The sequence below is a fragment of the Aotus nancymaae genome, unplaced genomic scaffold (assembly GCF_030222135.1).
Source record: "Aotus nancymaae isolate 86718 unplaced genomic scaffold, 86718_ANA_hifiasm-v0.15.2.pri h1tg000022l_1, whole genome shotgun sequence".
Taxonomy (NCBI): domain Eukaryota; kingdom Metazoa; phylum Chordata; class Mammalia; order Primates; family Aotidae; genus Aotus; species Aotus nancymaae.
In genome coordinates this window covers 6,730,209-6,746,868 of record NW_026988435.1, presented here as the reverse complement: position 1 = coordinate 6,746,868, position 16,660 = coordinate 6,730,209, and the positions used below count along the sequence as shown (strand labels likewise).

The 16,660-nt window shown below is 35.6% G+C and overlaps 1 pseudogene; it reads left to right on the top strand.

Annotated features, from left to right (window-relative positions):
- The window catches only part of LOC105732147 (cyclin-dependent kinase 9-like), a 100,234-nt pseudogene extending 84,022 nt beyond the window's left edge, over positions 1-16,212 (top strand).
- The last annotated feature ends 448 nt before the right edge of the window (positions 16,213-16,660 follow it).

The following is a 16,660-nucleotide window of genomic DNA, read 5'->3' as shown; positions in this document are numbered from 1 at the left end:
AAGTAATAAATAACATCAATGGACCTCCAATATACCAGCAGACTTTTCAGTGGAAACCTTACAGGCCTGGAGACAGTGGCACGACACAGTTAAAGTGCTGATGGAAAAAAAAAAATACTTTTACCATAGAATAGTATATTCAGTGAGAATGTACTTCAGACATGAAGAAGAAATAAAGACTTTCCTAGACAAACAAAAACTGAGGAATTTCTACAGCACTAGATCTGTTCTATATGAAATACTAAAGGGAGATCTTCAGTTTGAAAAATAAGTATTTTAATGAGCAATAAAAAATAATCTGAAAGCAGAAACTCACTGATAATAGTAACATAGAGTATTATAACTCTGTTGTTACTCTAAGTAGAAAGATGAAAAGATAAACCAATCAAATGTAATAACTACAAAAGCTTTTCAAGCCATGGACAGTGCAATAACACATTTTTTAAAAAAAAAGTTAAAAAGTGGGAGGCAAAGTTAAAATATTAGGTCTTATTTGTTTTCTTTTTGCTTGTTTTGTTTATGCCATCAGTGTTGTCATTGGTTTAAAATAATGTTATAAAATATTATTCGCAAGATTCCTGGTAAGTCAAATCTAAAAACTTACAACAGATGCAAAAGAAAGAAATTAAAATATACCACTAGAGAAAAAGACTTTCATTATGAAGGAGACAGATAGGAAGTAAAGATGGAAGAGATCACAAAACAACCAGAAAAAAATAAAAACTAAATGGCAGGAGCAAGTCCTTACTTATCATTAATAACGGTGAATGTACTTGGACTAAACTGTGCAGTCAAAAGACATAGACTCTGAATGGATTAAAATAACCGAAAGACCCAATGATCTGTTGCCTAAAAAAAAAAAAAATACTTTTCACCTATAAAGATACACATAGACTGAAAATAAAAGGATGAAAAAAGATATTCAAAACAAATGGAAACCAAGAAAGAGCAGGAGTTTCTAAACTTAAACAAAATTGATTTCTAGACAAAAACTATAAAAAGAGATAAAGAAGGTCATTATATTGTGATTAAAGTTCATTCAGCAAGAGGATGTAAAAACTGTAAATATCCATGCACCATCCAACGCGGCGCACCTAGATACATGAAGTAAATATAATTAGAGTTCAAAAGAGAGATACACCCCAATACAATAATAGCTAGATAGCTATAGAGACTTCAGTACCTCCACTGTCAACATTGGACAGATGTTCCAGTCAGAAAATCAACAAAGAAACCTCAGACTTAATCTGCACTGTAGAACAAATGAATCTAATAGATATTTACAGAGCATTTCATCCAATGGCTTCAGAATATAAGTTTTTTCTTCAGCACATGGATTGTTCTCAAGGATAGGCCATATGCTAGGCCACAAAACAACTCTTAAAACATTCAAAAAATAAAATAATCTCATGTATCTTCTCAGATCACATTGGAATAAAACTAGAGATATAGGAAGAATTTCTGAAACCATAAAAAATATGAAAATTTAACAATATGCTTCTGAATAATCAGTGGGAAAATGAAGAAATTAAGAAGCAAATTTAAAAATTTCTTGAAACAAATGAAAATGGAAACATAGCTTCTGAAACCTATGAGATACAGCAGAAGTGCTACTAAGGGGAAAGTTTATAGTAATAAGTACCTTCTTCAAAAAAGTTGAAAAACTTTAAATACCACCAGAATGATGCATCTTAAAGAACTAGAAAACAGGAGCAAATTGAAACAAAATCAGTAGATGAAATGAAATAAAGATCAAAGCAGAAATAAACATAATTGAAATGAAAAAATTTAAAGAGATTAGTGAAACAAAAAGTTGATTTTTTGAAATGATAAATCAACAAACTTTAAGCTTGAGTAACTAAGAAAAAAAGAGAAAAACCAAATAAATAAAATCAGAGATGAAAAGTGAGACATTACAATTGAAATTGCAGAAATTTAAAGTATCATTAAAGGCTATTATCAACAACTATATGCCAATAAATTGGAAAACCTAGAAGAAATTATTAAATTTCTAGATCCATGCAACCTACCAAGATTTTACCATGAAGAAATCTAAAACCTGAACAGACCAATAAAAGAAATGAGATGGAAGCTATGATGACAAGCCTTCCAGTGAAGAAAAGCCCAGGAGCCAGTGGTTTCACTGCTGAATTCTACCAAACATTTAAAGGACAAGGTGGGGCACATTGGCTGACGTCTGTTGGGAGTCTACTAAGCAGGAGGATTCTTGAGCCCAGACGTTCAATACTAGTATGAAAACACAGGTAGAACTCATCTCTACAAAAAATTTAAAAAGTAGCTGGGTGTGGTGGTGCACTTCAGTACTCCCAGCTAGTTTGAAAGCTGAGCAGAAGGATCATTTGAACCTGGAATGCAGGCTGCAGTGAACTCTAATTACACCACTATACTACAGCCTGGGAGACAGAGAAAGATCCATCCCAGAAAAATAATTAAAATAAGATAAAAATGAACTAATACCAATTCTACTCAAATTAATTGAAACAAAATAGAGGAGGGGAAAATACTTGACACGTATTCCATAAGGCCACCATTACCCTGATACCAAACCAGACAAAGACACAACAAAAAAATGACAACTGCAGGCCAATATTCCCGATGAACATTGATGCAAAATTCTCAACAGAATACTAGCAAACCAAATTCAACAACACATTAAAAAGATTGTTTAAAAAAAAGAAAGAAAGAAAGAAAGAAAAGAAGAAGAGAAAAAAAGATCATTCATTATGACCAAGTTGGATATAACTCAGGGAAGCAAGGATGGTTCAACATTTACAAATCAGTCAATGTGATACATCATGTCAACAGAATCAAGGGAAAAATATGATCATTTTAATTAATACTGAAAAAGTATTTGATAAAATTCAGCCACCTTCCATGATAAAAATCCTCAAAAAACCTGGGTATGAAGAAATGTGCCTCAACATAATAAAAGTTATATATAACAGACCAACATATCATACTGAATGGAGAAAAACTGAAAGCCTTTTTTCTAAGATATGGAGTATGACAAGAATGTCCACTTTTACCACTGTTATTCTATGTGTACTGGAAATTCTGGCTAAAACAATCAGATAACATAAAGAAATACAGAACAGGAAAACTGAAAAAGAAGTCAAATTATCCTTCTTTGCAGATGATATAATCTTTTTTTTATTTTGAGACAGAATCTCATTGTGTCTCACAGGCTGGAGTGCAGAGGTGAAATCTTGGGTCACTTCAACCTCCACCTTCTGGGTTCAAGTGATTCTTCTGCCTCAGCCTCCCCAGTAGCTGGGATTGCAGGCAGGTGCCACCATGCTGTGCTAACTTTTTGTATTTTTAGTAGAGACAAGGTTTCACTATGTTGAGCAGGCTAGTCTCGAACTCCTGACCTCAAGTGATCCACCCACCTTGGCCTGCCAAAGTGCTGGATTACAGTCATAAGCCACCACACCTGGCAGATATAATCTTATATTGAAAAAGAACAAAAGACTCCACCAAAAACCTGTTAGAACTGATGAAAAAATTTGGTAAAGTTGCAGGATACCACATTAACATTCAAAAATTACTAGCGTATCTATTTTCTAACAGCAAACAATCCATAAAAGAAATGAAGAAAGTAATCTCATTTACAAAACCTACAAATAAAATGCAACACCTAGGAATAAACTTAGCCAAAGGTGTGAAAGATCTCTGCAACAAAACTATAAAACATTGATGCAAGTAATTGAAGATGACACAAAAAAATGGAATGATATTCTATGATTCATGGATTAGAAGAATCACTAATGTTAAAATGCCCATACTACTCAAAGCAATCTGTAGTTCAATGCAATCTGTATCAAAATACCAATGACATTTTCACAAAAATAGAGAAAATAATCCAAAAATTTACTTGGAACCACAAATGCCCCAGAATAGCCAAAGCTATTCTGAGCAAATAAAACAAAATTGGAGACGTAGCCTTACCTGATTTCAAATTATACTACAGAGGTATAATAATCAAAACACCATGATACTGGCATAAAAACAGACACATAGATCAATGCAACAGAATAGCAAACCCAGACGCAAATCCATACATCCACAGTGAACTCATTTTCAACAAAGGTGCTAAGAACGTACATTATAGAAAGGACAGGCTCTTCAATAAGTGATGCTGGGAAAACTGGATATTCATATGCAGAAAAATGAAACTAGACCCTATCTCTTGCCATATAAAAAATACAATTAAAATGGATTAAGAACTTAGGTTTAAGATCTGAAACTATGAAACTACTACAAGAAAACATTGGAGGAAACTCTTCAGGACATTGGACTGGGGAGATATTTATTGAGTAATATCTCTCAAGCACAGGTAATTAAAGCAAAAATGAACAAACGAGATTATGTCAAGTTGAAAGGTCTCTGGACAGCAAAGGAAACAATAAACAAAGTGAAGAGAAAACTCACTGAAGGGGAGGAAATATTTGCAAACTACCCATCTGTCAGGGGTCTAATAAGAATAATATATAAGGAGCTCAAATAACTGTAAGAAAAATCTCATAAATTCAATTTTAAAATGGGCAAGGATCTGAATAGACATTTCTCAAAAGAAGATAAACAAATGACAAAAAGGTATATGAAAATGTGCTCAACATCACTGATTATCAGAGAAATGCAAATGAAAACTACAATGAGATATCATCTAATCCCAGTTAATATGGTTTTTATTCAAAAGACAGGAACTAATAAATGCTAGCAATGACACAGAGAAAAGGGAACCCTTTTACACTGTTGGTAGGAAAGTAAAAACACTATGGAGAACAGTTTGAAGGTTCCTCAAAAAAACTAAAACTAGGACTACCATATGATCTTGCAATCTCCCTGCTAGTTATAGACTCGGAAGAAAAGAAATCAGTATATTGAAGAAATACCTGCATGCATGCTCATATTTACTGCAGCACTAGTCACATTATCCAAGACTTGGAAGCAACCTAAGTGTCCATCAACAGATGAATGGGTAAATAAAACGTGGTACATATACACAATGGAGTACTATGCAGCCATAAAAAAGAATGAGATCCTGTTATTTGCAACAACATGACGAACTGGAAGTAACTATGTTATGTAAAATAATCCAGCCACAGAAAGACAAACTTCACATGTTCTCACTTATTTGTGGGAGCTAAACAAATTTTAACAGTTGAATTCATGAAGATTAAGAGTGGGATTATGGTTATCAGAGACTGGGAAAGGTAGTAGGAGTGGGGGTTGAAGATGGTTAATGGGTTAAAAAAATATAGCTACATATAATGCATATGATCTAGTACTTGATAGCAAAACCGAATGACTAAAATACAATAATTAGTTTGTTTGTAACATAAAGAAAAGATAAATGCTTGAAGCAATAGATGCCCCATTTACCTTGATGTGATCGTTACACGTTATATGCCTATATCAAAATATCTCATTTACCCCATAATTATATATACCCACTATATATCCCACAAAATAAAAAATAAATAACCTTTCCAAATCTTTTAAATCATATATATTGTACATATAATTACATGATTCCAAATCTCTGGTTTGGCTTTTCACTGTCTTAATGGTGTCATCTAATTACCTAATTTTAAAACTTTAATGTAGTCTAATGCAATTCTTTCATTTTTATGGTGATCACTTTCTTTGTGATGTAGTTCACATATTTTTGCTTACTTCAAAGATATTATCCACGTGGCTTTTAGAAATTTTAATTTTTTGATTGAATTTACTTGTATAATCCAAAAGACATTGTTCTTGTCCATGTGAAAAGATAAAAATAAAGTTATGAATATCTAATTGACTCAGTATCATCTATTGAAAAGGCAGTCTTTTCCTCTTACATTCTGGTGGTACATTTCATGTAAATTAACTGACCACAAATACATGGGTTTGGTTCCAGACTCCTTTCTGTTCTGTAGGTCTATTTTGTACTATCAACACCATACTAATGCCCTTATTAGCTGTAGATTTCCATTAAGTCTTTAAACATTATAAGGAAGCTTTCCAACAGTTTTCCTCTCTGATAGTGATATGGTCTGCCTGTGTCTGGAATTGTAATTCCCATAATTCCCACATAGAATGGGCGGAACCCGGTGGGAAGTGATTGAATAATGGGGAAGTTTACTTCCACGCTGTTGTTCTGTTAGTGAGTGAGTTTTCACAAGATCTAATGGTTTTATAAGAGACTTTTCTCCCTTTTGCTGGGCACTTCTGCTGCCGCCATGTGAAGAGGACATGTTTTTTTTCCCCTTCTGCCATGACTGTAAGTTTCCTGAGGCCTTCCAACCATGCTGAAGTGTGAGTCAATTAAGCCTCTTTTCCTTATAAATTACCCAGTCTCAAATATGTCTGTATAAGTAGTGTGAGAATGGACTAACACAAATAGTAAATCAGCTATTCATAATCTTTTGTATTTTCATCTAAATTTTAAAAACAGCTTATCTAATTTCACACCCAAAACAAAACAAAACAAAAAGGAATTGGAATTGTGACTGTCATTGTGTTGAACATAGAGATCACCTTAACGGTAATTGATACCTTCAAAATAGAACTCTTCTACCTCATAAATATAATATGCCTTAATATTTATTTTGTCTTCTTTAATATTCCTCAATGTTTTATACTTTTCATTTTAGAGGTCTTTCACATTTGCTTATTTAATATTATCTCTAGGTATTTACACTTTTGATATTAAGGAAAATAATCTATTTATAATTTTTAATTTCATTTTCTATTATTTGCTGCTGTGATATAGAAACACAATTGATTTCTGTACAGTGTTCTTACAAAATTCATATACCAATGTTGATTTTGGCCTGCTTTTTCTACAGATATTGAAAGAAATATATTAAACTCTTGAACTATAATTATGAATATACATGATTATTCTTTAGGTCCTGTCAGTTTTTTTTTTAGGCACATACAGCTTTGTACCCTTGTATCCTCTGTTTGTTTGACCTTGATCATTATAAGGTATTTCACTTTATGTCTCATAATATTTCTTGCCTTAAAATCTGGTCAACCTGAAATCAATATAGACACAAGCACTGTCTTTATATTAGTGTTTTAATAGCCTATTGTTTTATATAAAGTGTGTTGCTTTTGAACAGCGTATATTTGGGTCTTTTAAAAAAATCCAGCCTATCTTCGTCTTTTGAATGGAGGATTTAATGAATATATATATTTAATGTAATTACAGATATATTTGGGTTTTTCTTACCTTTCTGCTATTTGATTTATCTTAACTGTTCCTTGATCCTTTATTACAATTTTCCTGACTTTTTAATGCCCTCTTTAACTTTTTAGGTAAACTACTTTTATACTATTCTTTTAGCAGTGATACTAGAGGTTACATTATGCATTCTTGACTTCTTACCATATATGTAAAAATATTTCTTTAACGTTTTTGAACAATGAGAGATTACAATTTAAGCCCTTCCTGAATGCTTTGACACTGTAGATTTATAAATATTAAAAGACAGTATTATTATTACTTCCAAATAGCTTACTTTTAAATGTCTTATGTATACTTATTTCCCATATGTTTCGCTTCTTTCTGCAGTCTTAAACTTCCATCTGGTATCGTTTGCCTTTAAATTGGAGAATTATTTGTCTTTCTTCTAGTGAAGATTTGCCTTTAGAAATTATCTCATCTTGGGTGAATCACCTGAGATCAGGAGTTCGAGACCAGCCTGGCCAACTTGGCAAAACCCTCTCTGCTAGAAATGCAAAAAATTAACCGAGTGTGATGGCGGGCACCTGTAATCCCAACTACTTGAGAGGCTGAGGCAGGAGCATTGCTTGAACCCAGGAAACAGAGGTGGAGTGAGCCAAGATCGTGCCACTGCACTCCAGCCTAGGTGACAGGGTGGATTCCATCAAAGGAAGGAAGGAAGAAAGGAAGGAAGGAAGGAAGGAAGGAAGGAAGGAAGGAAGGAAGGAAGGAAGGAAGGAAGGAAGGAAGGAAGGAAGGAGGGGGAAATTATCTTTTAAATTTCATAAGACATCTGTATTTCGCCTTTAATTTTTAAGGACACTTTTTCTGGATTTTAATTGTAGGTTGCTAGGATTTCATTCCCCTATCCCCCGACCACTGCCCGGAAATATTAAAGATGTTATAATATTTTATTTTCCTCTGGCTTCCATGACTTTTGTTTAAAAGGTAGTAATTCCTATTTTTATTTATCTTTTGAGAAATACAATGAACTTTTTTCCTTAGGTTACTTTCTCTTTTATTTGAGTAGATTATCTATAAGGTGTCGTAGCATCTATAAGGTATGGTTTTACATTTTCACTGCCTGAAAAAGTTTCATGAGTTCCTTGACTTTGTGAATTGATATGTTTCATTAATTTGAAGAAATATCCCCTAATATTGTCTCTTGAAATGTTGCTTTTATCCCATTATCTGCTGTTTACGATTAGGACTGAATACACTTACAGTCATCCCTTGGTATTAATGTGGGATTGGTTTTAGGCCCACTGCAGATTCCAAAATATGCAGATACTCAGGTTTTTTATATAGAATGATGTTGTATTTGCATTTAATCTACACATATCCTCTTATAAGCTTTGTCATTTCTAGGTTACTTGTAATACCTAATCCAATGTAAAATCTGTATAAATAAATGTTATAATGAGTGGTTTCTTAACTTGTATTTTTTATTGTTCTGAAATTCTTTTTATTGTGATTATTTTGGATATTTACAGTTGAAAGTTGGTTGAATTCCCAGATACAGAACCCGTGGTTACATGGGCTGACAATATGCTATATTATCTGACTGTATGCCAGATGTCTCTAATAACTAGCTTTTTCATTTTCTTATTGTTTCTATATTTACCTGAGTTTGGATATTTTTATGGCTCTAGCTTCAAGTTTATTAACCTTATATTCTATGTTTATTCTGCTATTGAACTCAAAAAATTATTTCCTAATTTCAAGTACTATAATTTTAAAATGTTTAGATTACCTTTTTAATTAGATTCCAATTCTACAGAAATATTTCATTATTTATTTACCTTTTCCTTCTATTTCTTTTAACATACGCATAATAGACTAAAATTGTTAATTTCAGTATATGATTATTTATAGTCTTCTATCCACTGTTTCTCTCTTCATTATCTGTCACTTTTCCTCTTTTTTCATATCTTTTTATGTTTTTATTGTATATCAGACAATGTGCCCAAAATAATTAGTCTATATGTGGTTTTTTTTCCCTTTATTCCTCTATGGAAAGGATTCCATTTCTCCTCTCTTCAGTAGATTAAGTAATCAAATGATTGTCTCAATTCAACCAAACAATGATCTGTATTGTAGGTATAGTTTGGAATTTAGTAAGCCTTGGTCAATTTTGTTTCATCCTGTTCCTTATGCATGATCTTGCAAGCATTTGATTGAAAACTGAAAGACTAGTTTATTGGAGGGTCCTGTTTTGTTTGTGTGTTTTGCTTTTTTTTTTTTTTAGCTATATTCCTTCTTGATCTACCCCTGTAACTTCAAAATCTGGCAAATGCTTTGACCTGGAGACTGCCCATATATTTGAAGCAACCCCCTCCCCAATATTTTAGTAGGATTTTGTCTCCTAAGTGTCAAGATATGGTAAAAGATTTCATTCTGGCTTTTAAACATTTATAAGCCAAAGCCCTAACCACCACTACCACCACTGCCAGCAGCCCCCTGCATACAAAAGTCACTCGACAAATATCTCATCAGGAAAAATAGCCATGTGCTCGAGCTCTTCTAGATTCTACTCCATCACACCAGCCTCTGTAACGGTCAAAAGCTTCTCTGGCTTTGCTTTACTCAAGGAGAATCCGTCTCCTTAGGTTAAGCTCAGTTATCTGCTCATTCTCTGAATTAGCAAATGTCTGTGAGGCATCACAGTAATTGTCAGTTGTCTAGGTAGGGGGCTCTTCCCACTAGGTAATTTTAGTTCTTCTAGTTCTTGTTGATTCTATTTTTTTGATATATAAAACATAATGTTTATGTTACTCTTTTATTTACTAGATAATGCAATAAAATCAATGACCTGAAGAAATGCTAGTTAACTTTCAAACTTCTAAGCAGAGGGATAAATTCAGATGTTTTTTCTCTCCTCCTTTTCCTCAAGATTACCATCATTTATTAAGTGATAACCGTGTTCCAAGCACAGTGCTAAACGCATTACTAAAGATGTCTCCTGAGAAATACAATAATTATCCCTATATTTTCTACTTACATTTAGAGTAATGTAGACTTAAGGAGGTTTATACAGCTATCAACTAATGGCACTTGAATTCCGTCAGTGAAGGTATTACTCCAAAAGGCATAGTTCCTACCATCATGTTACATAATGTCTCCCTTTCTCTCCATCTATCTTAGATAAATTTGTATATATAGAATATATATACAAATATTTATTTATATATTTATACCCACAATGAGGTACTCAGACTACCCACATTTTTGCCCAACTGACTACAAATTCAAGCGTTCCCTCTATCCTATTCTTATGTTTTCATATATTGATATCCATTTATCTATATGTATATATTTATTTATAGCTATATATGCATATCACTATTTTGACACCAAATACTAATACTTGTCTTTTTCCACATCAGTTCTCCAATTTTCCAACACTAACTGAGTATTCAACAGTTTAACTCAGTTCTAACTCTAACTCCCAGAGTTATTGAAGATCCCACAGGTTAAGGGCTCAGTACTACACAACTACCTGCATTTCAGATGCTAGCCACAATGGGGTACTCAGATTACCCACACTTCTGCCTGACTACAGATTCAAGGGTTCTCACTATCCTATTCGTATGTTTAATAATTTTCTAGATAGAAATCAGAAAAATATTTTATGTACCATTACCAGTTTATTATAAAGGAAACCATGCAGGAAGAGACCAAGGAAAGAGATGCAAGGGTCAAAGCTGAGGGTGAAGGTGGGTGCAGAGCTTTCGCACATTCTCCTGATAGAAGATGATGTGTTCACCAACCTAGAAGCTCCCTGCATCTTGTTAGAGGGCTGCATAAGCATGACTGTTTAAATCCTTGGGCTGTTAGCGATTGAACTCAATCTCCAGTTTCTTTACCCTTCTAGGAGAACAGGCATGGAGCTAAAAGCTCCAACCCTCTCATCATGACATTTTCTGGCAGCTGGCCCCCAGTGTGAAGCTGTGTAAGCCTTCACCTTGGAATCCTACCCAGGAATCTCAGGGCATTAGGAGCTCTTTGCAGGAAACCAGGAACAATGGGCAAATATTTTTTTTATTCTACATTATTTTTTCCCAAGGAAAGATCGGCATACAGGTTTGCCATCAAAAGAGGGAGTTTATCCTCTAGCTTTTCTACTTTAACGTGTGACCTCGGATTCAACACTTAAGTTTCCTGAATCTCACTTTCTTCATCTATAAATAGTAAGACTAATACTTCATCGAGTAGCTCTACAACAGAAGTTACTCATATAGAACCAATTTTTAAACTATAAATACCTATAAATATTTTAATTATCATTTCTATTAACAGATGTTCATATTCATATCCTGAGGAGCTTTTGGCTTTTCTTATCTTGCTTGGAGTTAACTTCATCCAATTCCTAATTATAGTTAACCCAAACAATCTGTTACTCAATTGTGCAGGATAACCAACTAATCCCATTATTGAACTTGGAACATTATGTTGACTTATATACCTCAAATGTCAAGGAAACATCCTTACATTAGCCACCAGCTAATGGATTTTAACCTTAGCTTACCAAAGACATTGAAATTAATTGCAATGTTAAGTTTCCTGAAACTACTAACATTAGAAAATTGAGCTGCCAGTTGTTTAAAAAATAGTAAGATGGAGGGAAGTAAGTTAGAACAGTTTTTAAAACAAAGACAGATATTATATTGAAAATCATTCAAGTGTGCATAATGTCGATGTAATACATTCAGGCTCTATTTGGCCAAAATTTATATATTGAAAAAGCATGAAATATAATTACTTTCTTTTAAACATCATCAAATACTGAGAATTGATTTTCATAGAGATGGACTCTGATGCACTGCAGCCACCAGACCTAAATTCTACATCATCAGGCAGTTTAAATTATATTTTGTGTAATTATAATATGATATTTATTTGTGGAATATAACTAAGTGCTCTGTGAAGATCACTGAAACTTGGAAAAGGAGAGAAGGGAAGAAATAAAATAATGGAAAATTGAGGCAAGGGAGAGAAAAGGGAGATTGGAAAGAGAGAAACACCCTTTTATTTACATTTTATGTCTTAACTTTTCAAATTATTTTCCCACAACCAAAGTGCTGAAAGCATATAACCAAAAATTAACCATTGAAATTTTTAAGAGTAACATTGACTAATATGAGATTTTATGTTATTCTACTCTATTTTGAAATAGGTAACTACTTGATTTCTTGTGGCTTTGAAGGATTTTCCTCGCCCCTTGTATCTGAAATCAACTTAACTTTGGAGAAAGTGATGATATATTTTCTCTTTTAAAATTAATCACAGTGAATCTCAGAAGCTCAGAAGACTTATCTAAGATCGCTGAGCTGGTCATTTCCATACGTTTCAAGATTCCAGTTCTTATTCTCCATGTTTCTGTTCTTTTCATGACCTTACAATACCCATCTTGTAAACTATGCTTATGCACACGTGCACACACATAGTTAGGCCATATATGTTGGGGAAATACAAGTACACACACGCAAAATGCAGAAAAAATGTCCTAAGAAAGTAGCATACCAAAAAAAAAAAAAAAAAAGTTTTACAAAGTACTTTCTAGCTCTTTAATTTTCAATAAGCTGAAATTACTATCCATTTATTCTGTGGATTACTATGCTTTTTCAGATTGTTCAGGTTATATTATTCTGACAAAACCATAGTCTATGTTGTCCATTTTTTGGTCTTTTAGGTAATCTATTTTCTAAACTATCATAGGCTAACGAAAAGGTAAAGTGGGCTTTTCCTCAGAAAGGTAGAGTGTATATGAGATGTGATATAGCACTTTATGAGTGACACTCGTGCCACTTAGTTTGAATAATCTCTTCCAGTTTTAGTCTTTGGCATTTTAAAGACACGGAGTAATATCCAACCTATTGTCAATGTAAAATGCAGATATACATAGAAGTAAGTCTTACGTTTTGACACATTTTTAATGCACCAGATGTTCATGAAACACACACAAATTACACAATCAGACCAAGGAATGCATTACACATCTGGATCTTGATTAGTGTTCATAGTTAGACTTCAGGTGGATTATACCACTTACTAGCTTTTTGACTGAGATAAATCAACTTGATTAAAATGTACCACTAACAAGAAACATAAGTACTTTCAAAGAAAATGCATTTTGTAATAAAAAGCATTTAAAAATAATTTAATTAAACTATTTGAAGATATGGACAGTATTATGAAGCAAAACACAAAACAAAAAACAAGACTACAGTAATACACTTTGAAAATAATTGTCTGTAACTGTGTGCTTTCCCCCTCAGATGGCAAATTATCTAGCTTTAACTTGTTCTTTCCATTTTATTCCTTTTTGTGATTTAATTGTTTTTAACATGTTACCAATAAATAATAAACAAGAATAAGAATTATATTATAAAACTCATATTTAATATAGTTTAAGAAATAAATGAGTATATGCAAACTATGAGAGTATGTATCTAATTTCTCTATGAATTATTTTAAAGTTTAGATTTTAAAATATTTTAAAATTTAAGAAAGTTAAGATTTTCAAAATTTCTGCAATTTGTTCCTATGAGCTTGGCAATAGTTTTGACCTATTGACCCTCTCTGCCAAATGGAAGGAACCTTTTATGTGCTAGGGGTTGTACTGAACACTAAAGAGATAATCATGAAGCAAAACTGAACTGACCATGTCATGAACTTACCTCCTAGTGAGGAATTATGTAACTTTCCTAGACTTCCTACAAAAATCATTTAAAAATTAAGCAAATTGGAGGCAATAATATTGTAGCATATTATCTTTGTGATCTAGGCTAGTTTTCAAATTATTCATAAAAATCAAGATTTCAAATATCAATTTCAAGTTAGAAATTACTAACTCATGTTGGATTTGGTCAATCTACATTGAGTTAAGAAAAAGGAAAAAAAATTAAGTGGGATTCTACTAAATAAAGAATCACAACACCTTTTAAGCTCATGGTCATAGGCATTTACATAACGTTTTCTCTATTGTTATAAAAATTTCAGAAATATTGGTCATGTAAATAGCTTTATACCTGAATTATTTAGGTTTTGCTTTTATTTATTTATTTATTTATTTATTTATTTATTTATTTATTTATTTATTTATTTCAGCATTCAAAAATTATTTATGGAGTTGCTGGGAAGTGCCAGGCACTCTTCTAGGTAATGGGGTTACCTAGAATGGGGTTACAGCAGTGATCTAAACAAAACCCCTCCCCCTAGGGACATTGCTTTTTCGTGGGATGCATTAGACTGCATTTTCCAAAATTGACCATAATACTTCTGGTCCTAACTGTTTCTGCAGAGCTTTGCCATGCCGGCACTGGCGCCTCTAATTTTTTCCTCTTCTGCTTGAAACACACAAGACTTTGTTACTCAGTAAATAAAATTCCACAGGAGTTACATGCCACATGAGCTACAAGTCAATGTCATAAAAGACAAAACAGCTTCCATCTTTCTCCAGTGTTTTTGGAATTCTGAATATTTATGTACTATTCCTCGATACTCTACAACTGACAGAATGGGGAGAGATGCCTGAAGAGTCTTCTTATCCCAGGTGTGGGAAATGCAAGGAGGTGAGCATTCAAATGACTTGAACCCCAGTCACTGCATCGCTGCATAACTGCATGCAGAACCCTGATGAGAACCTGATAGCTAAGTCCAGTCAACTCCCAGATTCATGAGCAAAATAAAGTGTTCTTACTGTTTTAGGCTGTTGTTTCAGAGTGGTATGTTACGCAGTAGATTGAAAAAAAAATAGAGAAAATAAACAAGTATACTGAAGAATACAGAGTATGCCACAATGGCAAAGGATTAAGCCGTGGAAGCAGAAGTGGCACGACCGCGGAGGGGCCTGGAGCGCGACGGGGGAACCTGGGGCCGGAGCGGCAGCAGCGGCGACTGGGGACGGCCACGGCAAAGCAGTGCGACTCGGTGGAGTGCCCCTTTCGTGAGGTTTCCAAATACGACAAGCTTGCCGAGATCGGCCAAGGCACCTTCGGGGAGGCGTTTAAGGCCAAGCACCACAAGACCCGTCAGAAGGAGGCTCTGAAGAAGGCGCGGATGGAAAGTGAGAAGCAGGGGTTCCCCATTACAGCCTTGCGGGAGACCAAGATCCTCCAGCTTCCAAAGCACGAGGATGTGGTCAACTTGATTGGGATTTGTGGAACCAAAGCTTCCCCCATCACGCTGCAAGGGCAGTAAATACCTGGAGTTGGACTTCCTTGAGCATGACCTTGCTGGCCGCTGAGCAATGTTTTGGACAAGTTCACGCTTTCTGAGATCGAGGGTGATGCAGATGCTGCTTAACGGCCTGCACTGCGTCCACAGGAGCAAGAGCCTGCGTGGGGACATGAAGGCTGCTAACGTGCTCATCACCCGTGATGGGGTCCTGAAACTGGCAGACTTCGGGCTGGCCCGGGCCTTCAGCCTGGCCGCGAACAGCCAGTCAACCGCTACACCAACAGTGTGTGACGTTCTGGCACCGGCCCCCGGAGCTGTTGCTAGGGGAGCGGGATTACGGCCCCCGCATCGACCTGTGGGTGCTGGGTGCATCACGGCAGGTGCGGACTCGCAGCCCCATCACACAGGGCAGCACGGAGCAGCACCAGCTCGCCCTCATCAGTCAGCTCTGAGGCTCCATCACTCAGGTGTGGCCAAACGTGGACAAGCACGAGCTGTATGACAAGCTGGAGCTAGTCACGGGCCAGCAGCGGAAGGTGAAGGACAGGCTGAAGGCTGGACCTCATCGAGAAGCCGCTGGTGCTGGACCCCGCCCAGCACATCCACCACGACTTCTTCTGGTCTGACCCCATGCCCTCCGACCTCGAGGGCATTCTCTCCACCCGCCTGAGTCCATGTTTGAGTACCTGGCACCGCCGCGCTGAAAGGGCAGCCAGATCACACAGCAGTCCGCCAGCTAGAGCCGCAGTCCCGCCACCACCAACCAGACCGAGTTCGAGTGCGTCTTCTGAGATCTGGCGCTTGCCACTAGGGCTGTTGTATTTTTTCTTCTGCTTTGTAACTTGCATCATGGAGACTGTGGGGCGTTTGAGTTTCTATCTCTCTAGCATATTTTATTTAATCCCCACCCTGGGTTCTGGGAGCAGCCCGCTGAGTGGACTGGAGTGGAGCATTGGCTGAGAGGCCCGGAGGGTACCAGGGCTCTCCCGTCTTGCTCCCTGGCTTTCTGGAAGGTGCACAGAGGGTCTCCAAGAGGTGGGAGGAGGGACTCGCCCACCAGTGACTTTTTCTAAGAGGTCCCAGCATGGTGGAATAGGGGGCAGGTCCCTCACCCATTCACAGTCCTGTTGTGGGGCTGAGAACCCTGCGTGGGGACAGGGCTGGCCTCAGGAGTGGGTTGTTTTTGGCCTCACCCTCAGAAGCACTGGGGCCAGCACAAACTCCTGGTTTCTTCAACAG